Genomic DNA, 14,195 nt, shown 5'->3' on the forward strand with positions numbered 1-14,195 from the left:
AATACACAAATATACAAATTTGATGCAGAAATATTGTTGCCAGGATGTCCATTTTTTTTTAGGTAATTAATATTGTTGCCTAGAATATCTTTGTTGGTAATATCGTTTTCAATAATTTAGTCGTCAAAATATATTTTTTAAAATATCTTTATATGTTTAGTTCATATTTTAATTGTATATGTTATTATTGTCTGTATAATTGTTAATATGTTTATAATTTGTAAATTTAAATGGTTTACAAATTTTAATTTATTTGGTAATAGTGATTTATAATGTGGTGGCGGGATGTTGTGTATAGAATGGGAAATTAATTAAGAAATTATAAATTGATAATTACTTATTCAACTATTTTTAAATATTTAATTGATTATCAATTATTTACATTGTGTATTAACAATTTTCTTAGTTCTATATTAGTTGTGGGTTGTTGGAGTTGTAGAGGTATAGGGTGGGACACAAAGTAATAATAAATACTTTATTATTCATTTATTATCAATAATTTAATTGATTATTAATAATGCAAAATGTGTAATAATTATATATTTTTAAGTTATATATTCGGTGTGGGCTGCTGGGTATGTAGGGGCACAGGGTGGGACATTTTCAGACTTAATTATTTTATTCATAACTATTTAATTCATTAATTATGTTAACTGTATTATATTTCTTGAATTTAGTCATATTTTCAGTGTGGGCTAGGTTTGTGGGGCTATAGTGTCGGAAGGTAATTTAGTAAAACATATTTTTTATTGAAAAAAAATATTACATTGTTTAACCCTTTCGCTGCCAGGCCTTTTCCCCCTCAGGTGCCAGGCCTTTTTTTGGCTATTTGGGGTAGGGCGCGCTTAGGACCTCGTAACTTTTTGTCCACATAAGCTACCCACGCCAAATTTGCATCCTTTTTTTCCAACATCCTAGGGATTCTAGAGGCACCCAGACTTTGTGGGTTCCTCTGAAGGAGGCCAAGAAAATAGCCAAAATACAGTGAATTTTTTTTTTTTAAATAAAAAAAGGGAAAAAAGGGCTGCAGAAGAAGGCTTGTGGTTTTTTCCCTGAAAATGGCACCAACAAAGGGTTTGTGGTGCCAAAAGTACCAGCTTCCCAGCTTTCAGGAACAGGCAGACTTGAATCAGAAAAACAAATTTTTCAACACAATTGTGGCATTTTACTGAGGCATACCCCATTTTTATGATTTTTTGTGCTTTCAGCCTCCTTCCAGTCAGTGACAGAAATGGGTGTGAAACCAAAGTAGACAAAATTCTGAATTCAGCAATGGGTAATTTGTGTAGATCATACAAGGGTTTGCTACAGAAAATAACAACTGAAATATATTGAAAGACAAATTAGGACATATTTTAAATACATTCTCAGATATCTTTCTCTTCTATTTCTTTAGAAGATTATGACATGCAGACAGCGATATGCATTTTCAATACCAGCAGCACATCAGACTGTCAGTTACCTCCCTGCCTTTGCTACAATGTCATAATGAGCAACTAGAGTGCTAACTGTTTGAATTTATGTCAAACATGTGACAAATCTGAATGCCATCTAGATGGAATTAAGATTGAAAGCTGAAAACAATTTCTACTCAGGATACTGCAGTAATTGAGGTGATTACTGAGCTTCATAAAAAATGTCTCCCATGATGGGCACCAGAGAAAAAAGAGCCCAAATGTAGCACAAATATCACCAAACTGTAGCCCAAATACAGCACAATGACAGAAGTGTGCAAACATCTAATTTATTTGATTTATTGCTGTTTTATACACTGCAGATTTGACCCTAAGACACTGGAGGGCTTTAGATGATCATCAGTCACATTACACAAGGACACATTCATTTTGATTTTAGGCATGGGGAGATTAATTGATTTCCTCAGATTCAGAGGCTGTTGAGCTGACGCTGAATCCCGAACATGTTGCAAAGTCGTCTGCAGCTCTAGGAGTAACGCCACATCCTCTCCCCTAAGTGAAACGTATATTCAAGTGATCAATTGGATTAAAACACTTTCTCACTATTTGGGAACTGAAACAATATGTCCTTATTTTAGTTTTTTAGAGCACTAGCCATACTTTTTATGAAAAGACTACCCTCTCATGTCTATAATTTATAAAGAAAATGCCTTACGTATTACAGTTTTGATTACATCACACTTTTAAAAAAAATATATAGTGTTAGCAATCTAGTTTTTCATTGAAATACTGTAGGGAGGCCGAGGTCAGGGGCACAGACACAGATAATTGAGGGCAGGGAGGAGGGTGCAGAGGCAACAAGTTGACTATGATGGGCAGGCGAAAGGGGCAGAGGCAGCAAAACGGACCAGGGACGGCAGGGGAAATGGGGCAGGGGCAACAAACCAAACATGCAGGATAGGCAAGAGAGGATGTGACAATATAGAAAACCAATGAGGGCACAAGGAAGGGGCAGTGGCAGTACAACCATACATGCCAACAGACTTGATTCAGACAGGGGGCTCCTGATGTGTTTCAGACCAACATGCCTTTATTTTATCTGTGTCCTGCCTGAAATGTCCAATTTTCCAATGTAAGTCAATAGAGAAACTCAATTCCAGAGATTTCTTTTTCAAAATCCCTCCCTTACCAAGTTCAAAATGTAGGCAGGGACACCAAACTGGCCTTACACAGCAGGCTCCTGGGGTTGCAGCACCACAATACATAGGGCAGGCTGGATGGCAATGGAGCAGAACAGACTATGGAAAGCTTTAGGCACGGGACAGGACCATGAATATGGGCATCAGAGAGCAGAAGGGAAGAAGTAAGGGCAGCAAGCTGATCATACCAGACAGACAATAAGGACAGTTGCAGTGTAACGGACCATGAAGGGCAGGAGGGAGAAGGCAGGGGCACAGCAATGGATCAGACAATCAGGAGGGAGGGGATAGGGGCCTGCACATGGAAAATGGAGGGCAGAGGGCAAGGTGGTAGGAGCAGCAAGCTGACCATGGAGGGCGGGAAGGATGGGCATTCGAAGCACAACACACCTTGGAGGTCAACAGTGAGACTATAATGGCATACACACAGACAATGGTGGGAAGGGATTGGGGGCAGCAAGCTGACCACACAGAGCAGGCGAGAGTGGCAGTGGCAACACAGAAGACAATGCATGGCAAGGTGGAGGGGTCATGGCAGCACAACAGCCATGGTGAGCATGAGGAAGTAGGCAGGGGCATGCACAAATGGCCATGGAGGACAGATTGGAGGGGGAGTGGCTGGACACAGACAAGAGAGTACAAGGGAAGGAGTTTCACAACAGACATGCAGGGCAGACAGGAGGAGGAGTTGCAGCACAACCGAGCCTGGAGGGCAGGAGGGCAGAACAAAGTGGCAACAAAATGGACTATAGAGGACAGGAGAGAAGGGCTAGGGTCATTGAATATGGACAGGCAGGGTCGAGGTGGCTGGGACAGGTAGTAGCCATCTGACAATGCTAGGCAGGTAAGAGGGACAGTGGGAGCTCAACAGAACACTCAAAGTGGATAGGAAGAGCAGTGGCAGGTCCATGGAAAATAGTGGACAAAAAGTAGGGAGCAGGGGCATGCACACATACATTGGAGAGCAATGGAAGGAGGTTAGGGGCAGCAAGCTAAGCCAGATGCTAAGCAGGAGGGCAATGATGAGGCATAGAATTGGGCATGGAAGGGCTGGAGGAGTTAGCAGGGACATCAGGATAATGGAGGGAAGAAGTTGCACATCAGACCAGGCAGGAGGGAGGGGACTGGTGCACGGTCTCGGACAACGATGGGTAGGAAGGAGGTGGCTGGGGCAGCAAGCTAACTGTTCAGGTAAGGTGGGAAGGGCAGTGGTAGAACAATGGCTATAGAGGGCTGTAATGAGGAAGCAGGGGCATGAACTTGTACAATAGATGACAAGGAGGAGAGGAGAAGGAGCAGCAAGCTTGTTTGGGGTCAGCTCAATGCCAGGCCAGGCCCTGGGACTTGGCTCACGTGGGGGGCTCAGCATTACCAAGCAGAGGAGCCTGTGCCTGCTCTTTTTAAAAATTTCAGCAAATCAGCATATCCACTGTAACTTCCTCTGAAAATGAATAAAAATGCTTTTTTGCACGCCGTGTCCCACTGGGACCCCAGGACCAGAGCTAAGCAGTCAGGGTGTCCCTACCCTGGCCCCTTTTCTTTTTTTTTTCTTTTTTTTTCTGGGACTTGGCTGTAGCTGAGTCCCAACATGGCTGCCAACACTTCCTTGTTGAAGTGTTGGCAGCCAATCAGATCTCAGCACGAGATTGGGAGGGTTCAAGAAGCCTTCGCATCCCAGTATATACACATTTGGTTTTTCTCTAATATTTTATTGACTATTGAATGGATTTACACCAAATAACAAAAAGGTCCCCTTCTGGACCAAGAGATAGCATTCTACCAAATTTGGTGTTATTCAGGCTAGTGGTTCCAGAACTATCACTGTTCGAAATCCCAATGCCAATGGAAAACTGAAATGGGAAAACATGTTTGGGACCCCCCTTTTTCTTGCCCCCACTTGACAGATCACCCTGAAACTTTCCAGACAGATTCAGATGTGAGCGTTGTATTTTCTTAGAAAATGTCATGAAGATTCATCAAATGGCTCCAAAGTTAAAATATTTATATATATATATATATATATATATATATATATATATATTTATATATATATATATATATATTTATATATATATATATATATATATATATTTTTTTTTTTACTTAAAAACCAAAAGTTACAAAGTTGTTATAGGTTCAGATTGCATATGCACAGAACCATAGAAATTCAGATGTTATACTAAGAGGTATTTTAAGTAACTATTACTCATGTACCAAGGCATCTAATACTCGCACCCCCACCATGCACATTTTTCTAAGCAATAATTTTACTGCAAAAGTTACAGTGATATTATAAATAATGTCATAGAAGATGTCATAAGTGATGTGTTCCAACACATAGCTTTATTCGGTTACTTTCAACCATAAAAGCAAAACAACCAACAATTGAATGAAAAAGGAAATATAAATTAGGTTAAAAAGAATAAGAATAAGATAAAAACATATATTTCAGCCTTAAAACACATAAAATTATTTTCCTTAAAAAAAAGCACCTAACCCCCTAATACCTAACATTTAAATAGAGAAAGGGTTTTGTTTCAGTCTATGTGTATAGTTAAAATTTGGCAACTAAAACACTTTTTTTTTTTTTTTTTGGTCCTCATCATCATTATTTCCCCAGAAATTTCGTACGTATATGCCAAGCAGCTACAATATACTTACTAACCGCACAGGATAGAGGGAGAAAAGTTTCCCTCATCATGATCCTTAAGGCAACAATACAATGTCTTACCCCCATATTACTGCACACAGGTCGTAACCACTCCCGTCGCACAATCAAATAAACAGGGCATATAAAAATAAAATGTACAATAGATTCAGAAATTTGATTACAACTCGGACAAGTATCAGGACTTGCGGTCGCACTCCATGTGCTGCCATAGGATTTAAGAGGCAGACAGCCATATCTGAACTGAATATATAGACTCTTACTTAATGGGTCAAGAATTGTATCCATAAATGGTTCCAGATACGGGTACCATTTAAAATCAAAAAATTGTGAAGTCAATCTGCCGTGTGTTGAACACAGCAAGTAGTTTTCCCTGACATATATCCAGTAAACAATTTTTAAATGATTCTTCTGATCCTTCCTTATACTTTCTGGATGACTCCAAAACTCACTAAGACCCAATCTGTGGAACCATTTTGAGATGTGGCTAAACCAGGGAATGGTAAGTACATTTGGTCTGTCTAGAATGTCTTGAATAGACTCCTTGTATGTGGATAGCTCTGGGGTGGTCCATACACGGACCCAGAATAGCAATGGTCGTAGGGCAATTACATCAGAGATGCGTGAAAGGCCAAGGTCCCAGAACATAGGCAGCAGTGGGGTATTGCGAGGACAGGCCAGAGTCGACCTTACAATGTTGTTTTCCCCCACTGCAAGCTTGCCAGTGTTCGAGGACCCCCAAATTTCAGACCCGTAGACCGCAGCGCTCTGTGCCTTTGCTTGGTAAATTTTAATAGTTGGAGTAATCACTCTCTCAGAAGTAGATTTGTGAAAGCGTAAAATGGCCCCAGATCTCTGCGCCAGAATAGCTGAACTTTTTTCAATTTGGGCCCCCCCAATGCAGATTGTTGCTAATTCTCACCCCCAAATAATCTATGGAGCTTACCATACCTAGGGGGGTACCATTATGGAAAATTGAATATCTCTTAGTGGGGCCACAACCCAGGGTCATAAATTTAGTTTTGCTATGGTTGAGTTCAAGGCCATACTCGCCACAAAACAAACTAAACTTATCCACAAGTACCTGGAGACCCATAGGGGTTCTGGAGATCAGGAGGGAATCATCAGCAAATAGCAAAATTGGAATTTTATGGTTGTTCAAGGATGGAGCATCATTTTGGCAGTTGGTAACGACTTGCACCACCTCGTTGATAAACAATGTAAATAGCGTTGGGGCAAGAACACAGCCCTGGCGTACTCCTCTCTTAATATCTATTTTGTCGGTGAGTTCCCCCTGCTTACCCCATCTGACTTGTGCAAATGTTTTTTCATGTAATCTTTGGATCAAATGCACTAGATTTCCTGGGATACCGATTTTATTTAATACTCCCCATAGTTTCTCTCTTGGGACTAAATCAAATGCAGATCTTAGATCTACGAAAGCAACATAAAGTTTTTGCTTAGATAGGGTGACATACTTCCAAAATAGTAATGACAGCCTGAGGACTTGGTCCATGGTGTTAGTTTTAGGCCGAAAACCGGCCTGTAAGGGGGATAAAATGTGGTTGTCTTGAATCCAATCGGTAAGCCTATCTAGGACCTGCTTAGCAAACGTCTTCTGAAGAATATCAATTAGGCTGATTGGTCGATAATTTGCAGGTGAACCTACATCACCCTTTTTGTGAATCGGTATTATTTCTGCGCCACGCCAGGAATCTGGAATAGGGCTACCAGCTGCTATGGCATTAGACAATATATTGATGTACCATGCCCATATCTTTGGTTCTGATTTGAACAGGTCCCCTGGGATCTTATCTGGACCAGGGCCTTTGGCTGGCCTCAAAGAATTAATTGCAGCTGTTGTTTAGGCTAAAGTAAAAACAATGCTCTCAGTTGTGGTCTTGTTAACAGCCCAACACTCATCAGATCCAGGGTCCTCCAGAGATTGTGGTGCAGGCAGAGCATAAATTCCAGAAAAATAGGAAACCCATCTTTCGGGCTGTATGTACATACCAATGTCATCATTGCCCCTTTTCGAACTAGAGGTCAACAACCGCCAGAAGGAACTATCATCTTTGTATTTGACTGCTGCAAGCAGCTTCTGCCATATCTCATTATCCCAGTCTTTTTTTGCTTGTTTCAGGGCATTAACATACCTACGTCGGGCCTCTTTAACGGCCACTTGGGTAGAGTTTTTTACAGCCTCATTTAGATTAGATCTTGCTCGCACACAATCCTGATTATACCAATCCCTACGAGGGGTGTCAACAGGTCTCGATTTGGAAGGGATTTCCCTATAGAAGATACCCTGTAGGGAATCCACCAATTTATTGTGGATAACCATAATGGGAATATCAGAGGCTTCTTGTTCCTCATAATCTGCGAAGAGTTTTTAAAAAAATGAATATATTTCCCCAATCAAATACGGGTTGGATTCCACCTTTGGCCAGCAGACCCGAGAACGTCTATGATTCAAATAAGGGAGTGGGACGTTAGTGATCGTAGTGTGCTGGACTCTTAAAAATGCATGGTTGGTCATTACAAGGCACAGAGGATTATGATCGCTATCCAAGCGAGGTAAGATTTCCATGTCCAGTGAACTTGACCATAGCCTAATATCCACCAGAATATAATCAATAGTACTAAAGGAAAGCCCTCGCTTGAAAGTGATGGCTCGCTCTGAGTCAGATTTAGTGCGGCCGTTACATTCTCTCAGGCCATATTTCAGACAAAGGGAAGACAACTGAGATGCAACACGGGAAGCGGGCAAAAACGCCGTTTCCTTAGATTGGGGAATACCCCAATATTCCTCCTCCTCAGTAGTCAGATTGCTGATGGTGTTGTCCAACACAAAAGAACAATTAAAATCACCTGCTATAATCAGAAGATCTGAAGGGTCCAGAAGCTCTATATAGTCCGTCAGCTGGGTGAGAACCATTGATTCTGACCCACGGAGAACGGATCTTGCATAAGTATTCAGAACTATCATCCTGAATCCAGGTCGGAATATGAGTTGGACACCCAGCAGATCATAGGAATTAATCTTTATCATGGAGTGGTCACATTCTAGCCTATTATTCAATAGAATCATTAACCCTCCTATCTGTCTTCCAAAGCCACCAGAGGGAGGTTGTGCAGCCAAAAAATAGGTTGTAAAGCCTTGTATGGATAGCTGTTCTGCAGACCAAGTTTCCTGAAAAAGACAGATATCTTGTTTATTAACAAGGCTTACCCAGTCCGGGTCGTCCAACTTTGACTTGATTCCTGCAACATTCCATGATATAATATTAATTTTGGGAGGTGTAAATATTGACTTAGTTCTCAATAGGGGGGCAGGAGATGGAGTCCCTGTAAGTTGACACTCATCATTTACTATTTTAGGAAGTACTGTGCAGGGGGCAATCAGTCAGTCTAATTCAGGAAGTAAGGGGGCAGGATTCACGGGTTTAGATGTTACAGAGTTATCTAAAGAAGAAATAACCCCAGCTGCGATGGTTCCGGATGTACAACATCCTCTACATAGCGGGGCCCCAGGCGGCTGAGTGCTAAGTCTAAGATTCGATTCCCTACCTGTACGTAGTATACCTGTCCGTGTATCAAAGGCCAGGAGATCATTAACTAGACTACTGTCATTAAAAAGAATCAAAATATAATCAAATTCCGACCCTGACTGGTTATATCTATGGGCCTCACGTATGTCAGACCGGATAACAGAGAGACAGTTCCTCTGGGAGCGTATCCAATAGATGACTTTATTAATTAGAGAGTCACTCGACTCTCTGTTACCCTGAGGTAGCTTTGGCACCCTAGTCAAATATATAATAGCAACTTCCCTCCTCCTTCTTAACCTTCCCTTGAGGTCACAGGGCTGCGAGAGTATCAAATGATCAGGGTGAGTGACTGAAAGGGGACTAACACAACAACTTGCTGCAGAGGGCGTTCCTCCTAGTTTTAACTGAGGAGTTTTTGAGCGAGGGCTACCTTTATCTCCCAGTCCAAGGATGGATCCACACTTGTTTACACCTAGTTTTAAAGCTTGCTCCTGGGTAGAAGACATGGTCTGACAAGCAGACCTACCATGCCTTGGGAAACTACCGTTACTTCCCTTAGTGAGGTTATCTGTAGAAGAAGATGTCAATTTATCACCTACGGTAAGAGAACTAGGTTCATAAGTGATGTGATATCTGGGGTAGTTAGCAGTGCATGACAAAGGTGCGAGTTATAGTTACCATAGGGCATGAGTTATAGTTACTTTAAATAACTCTAACTATAACAGCTGAGCTTCTAAGGTTTTGTGCATGCAAAATATGAACCTATCTATAACGTCCTTATAACTAACCTTTGTTTTTAAGGGAATTTATACGTTTTTTATTTTATTTCCTAAATATAATGTCCCTGTAACCTTTGTTTTTTTCAATGAATTTCAATGTTTTTTTAATGCTATGTAAGATCTCCATAGAAATGCGTGGTGGGGGGGGTGGATGCAGGGCCTGACCTGGCATTGACCTGCCAACTGGCCTCCCAGAAGCCCTGGGGAAAGCCACCTCCCCAGGGCACTAATGAACATGAATGCTGGGGGGTCGCTCAGCCAACTTGCACCACTGGGGACCGCCACCTCCCCATGGTACTACTGAAACCTAATGCTGGGTGACTAGCACCTGCAACCCAAGGGAAGGCCACCTCCCCAGGGCACTAATAAAAACAAATGTGGGGGGTCACCTTGCCCTACAGCAGTCCTGTTGACTGCCGCCTCCAGGGGGGCATTGATGTAAACTGATGCAGGGGGCAGCCCGGCTCCCCTGCAGCCCTGGGGACCATCACCTCCCTGGGGCTCAAATGCATTGAGGAGAAATATCTTCATATCTCCTCATTGTTTCCTCTCTCTAAGTGTGCTGCATTTGCAGCACACATAGAGAGAGGAAAAAGCCTCCATGGATTCATTTTGGCAAAAAGGTGACCCTCTCCTCCTGTTTGCAATGCAGGCATCCTTCCACGATGATGCAAGGTTGCCTTCCACCTGTGCTAGGCAGCCCATTGTGCACCAGTGCAGGGGGAGAGGACAGAAATGCACTGTATCCTGTATATACAGCACATTTCTGGCCTTTCCCTGTGACCATGGGGATTGTAAATAAGCCCCTAGTTATCATCATGCAATTTCTCAGTGGAGAAGCCAGACTGTCCTCATGTTCTAATAGTGGGGATTATAAGCAATATCTATTGTAATGAAGGAAAATGTAAAATTTCCCTCTAAAGAGAGTCTTGCTGGATCACAGGATAAACAAAGTGGAGGGTTTAGCGAACATCTGTTTTTACACCCATTACAACAGGATATGTTCAGTGAAAATACAAATTTTGTTATAAAAATGAAAATAGCATTTCAAGTCATATTTGGAACAAATATTTTTTGTGTTTCTTAACATATTTAACTTTTTGGTATTTTTTTAAATGGGATACAACAAAAAACCTGGAGTAAACAAAAAATCAACATCTCCTTCAAAACAATCAGGACAAAAAACTACGAAAAATGTAACCAAAAAGAAAAAACTACTGCATAGGGGGGCATTTGATCCTGGACAAGCCTATCATATGCACTCCTTCCTGTCTCAGAAGAAAAAAAATGATCTCCTTGCATAAACAGCATAAAACTTTATTCAGATATGTAGTGTTATCTGCTTGAGCGGTGAGTGCCTGGGCAGGCACAGTGTCAGCAGGTTGAAAAGATGTGGACGCACTTGATGAGTTTTCAAGCTCTTCAGCATGGGCTAACTCAGCCGGAGCAAGGCTTTGAGGGTACATAGCTCTCAGATGTTGCCATATCCAAGTGGTACTCATGGAATATTGCTTTTTTGCCTGACCCTACTGACCTCTTTTTGTATATCTTACAAGTTACATGTTTTGCAGATACATTCTTCCTACCAGGCCTCATGTGAAATATTTTCCAGACCAAGGACTCCTTGTGTGGTTGAGGTGGCTGCCTTGAAGGAACAGGAGGAGGGTTCTCATCTGAATTAAAGGATGACATTCTGATCACAGATAATCAGCAAATTCAGAGAGGTAGCCAAAAAGGTGCATTCACAGGCAAACCCAATAGGCAAATGATGCAAGAAGGAAGTAATCTTTCTTTGCTAAATAAAGACATCCAAATGAACTGATCACAATCCTTCCTTGAGATGTCTTACCTCTGCCAGGTTTCTTGCTGGGAATTTTGTGAGAGGCCCAGAAGTCTGTAAAAACAAATAACTTTTTTAATATCTCAAAAGCAATAATACATCAAAGGGTTTTTTCTTCCTTTAAAAACACTGCTCATGTCTTACTTTTTTCAGAACTGCAAAAATAAAAGTATTATGAACTTAACTCCAAATGTACAATCTTAAAAGTAGTTCATGAAAGCCAGACTGAAAGTACAGCCCCCTTGGAGTCCATGCAAGGGATTGTGTGTACAGCTCCTGTGATTGTCTCTCAAGAGCTGTAAATTTGCAAACAAAAAAAATGAATACAATATACATACTGTACGAACTTTATTATTAAAGATTGACATTTAATAACTGTCAATATGAAAAAGAACTCTGTATAACAGATTAGAACAAAATGTATAACTCTACAGTCTCATGAGTTTCCTGTGAGCCACACGTTAGCTTCCCCCGAGAGCAATCACACACCTCAAAAATGGATCTACACAGTGAAAACACATAGGGGGTGATTCTAATTCTGGCGGGCGGCGGAGGCCGCCCGCCAGAATTCCGCCCCCATAATACCGCTCCGCGGTCAGAAGACCGCGGAGGGTATTATGAGTTTTTCCCTGGGCTGGCGGGCGGTCTCCAAAAGACCGCCCGCCAGCCCAGGGAAAAACTCCCTTCCCACGAGGATGCCGGCTCGTAATCGAGCCGGCGGAGTGGGAAGGTGCGACGGGTGCAGTAGCACCCGTCGCGTATTTCAGTGTCTGCAAGGCAGACACTGAAATACCTTGCGGGGCCCTCTTACGGGGGCCCCGCGACCCCCCCTACCGCCATCCTGTTCATGGCGGCTTTCCCGCCATGAACAGGATGGCGGTAGGGGGGGTCAGAATCCCCCATGGCGGCGCAGCAAGCTGCGCCGCCATGGGGGATTCTGAGGGCAGCGGTAAACCGGCGGAAGACCGCCGGTTTACCCTTTCTGACCGCGGCCAAAGCGCCGCGGTCAGAATGCCCTGCGGGGCACCGCCGGCCTGTCGGCGGTGCTCCCGCCGACCCTCGCCCCGGCGGTCGAAGACCGCCGGGGTTAGAATCAGCCCCATAGTTTTTTAGTATAGGAAAAACTGATCAGTGTCTTATTATAAATATGATGCTTTTGTTAAGACAGATACAAAGACTATGAAAAGTATGCTGGGAATATTTGTGATATACGCAGTTACAACAACTAAGAAGTTGAATATTCTCAATAGACACATTGTTGGAGTAGTTAGTTTCTAAGTATTTATTAATATATTTTCATTTTTAAAGAACCTAGAAGTTTACTGTAAAAATGAAGGTTAAAGTAACTCTGCAATTAAGATTAATGAAAATATGAATTTTCAATTAAAAATACATTAGACATTCACTGAAAAAAATTAAATGTAAACATAACTTTATCTCTAGGTGAACATTTCAATGACAATGTTAATGTTTCGAACTAAAAAACACAGACATTCAACAGTTAGAGTTTATAGCGCTAACTATAACTTGCATCCCGGCCATGTACTACTTATGACCTCACACATGACATGATTAATTTCATGTTCTATGACATCATTTATGACATCACTTGTGACATCTCAAATTATATTATTGATGACATCACTAATGCCAGCTTCGAAGCTTTGATTTCCGGCATATTGCTGCATAAATTGCTATGGCTTTATATATACTATTCTTCACATTCACAATCAACCACAGATATATAGGAACCCCTCATTGAGTAAGGTGTTCAATCTGTATGCAGCTGTTCAGAGAAAGCCAAATTAGTAAATACAAGTTCCAAAAACAATTGCCCTACTACAGAGAGCTTTTATCTGTATCAAACCCCTGACCCATACTGAGACTACATTAAGAAATCATGTTTTTATTAGTGGAGAACTGAGTACTGTAAACAGTGTTTACTCTATGGAGAGAGATCTCTCTATGCTACACTGTTTGCAAACAGTAGAACTCTTATGAGAAATTCACCGCAGAGTATGGAAAATAATCGACTAAGAACGGTGTACATTTTATGCAACACTTGTCAACACTAGTCAGAAAACGCTATTTGCTAAAAATAAAAAAGATCGGAAAGTGCTAAAGACAATATTACTTGCTCTTCATACTGTGGTGAAAACTTTACAGGTAGCCTTTCTTCTGAAGCAAAAGTAGCATGCACACCTAGGTTAGTACCTAGTGCACACACTCTTCCATGTTAAGTACTAATTATCATGCTGACAAAATTCTCTCTAATAACTGAAGGCTGCAGAAAATGTAACGCCTGCTACATATAATCTTTCACCTGTTTGACACTTTTTGTGCAAAACCAAAAAGTTGTGTGGAGCATAATGAATACAAGATAATTGTCACTTAAACAGAGTTACTCTTGAATGCAACCATTTATAATGTGTTTAATACCTCTACACAGCTGTGGTGCATTAGGAGCACATATGTTTTATAAATACGTACACCTGTTAATGCGCAACGGTCCGGGAAGAGTTTTCTCCTCAATTCCGATTCAACAACCACCGATGCACAGTTGAGACAGCATAAACAATCTCACCTCTCAAGGTCAAATTTATCTTTGGACTTGGCAAAGAGTGTAGTAGTAAGAATCATTCAATCGCAAATCATTTACATTATGCCATCAAACAGTTCTAGACACCATTGACAATTTAACACTAATCAACCTCCAAATTTCAGTTTTTCTTACAATCCCAAA

This window comes from Pleurodeles waltl, chromosome 5 (assembly GCF_031143425.1).
Source record: "Pleurodeles waltl isolate 20211129_DDA chromosome 5, aPleWal1.hap1.20221129, whole genome shotgun sequence".
NCBI lineage: Eukaryota > Metazoa > Chordata > Amphibia > Caudata > Salamandridae > Pleurodeles > Pleurodeles waltl.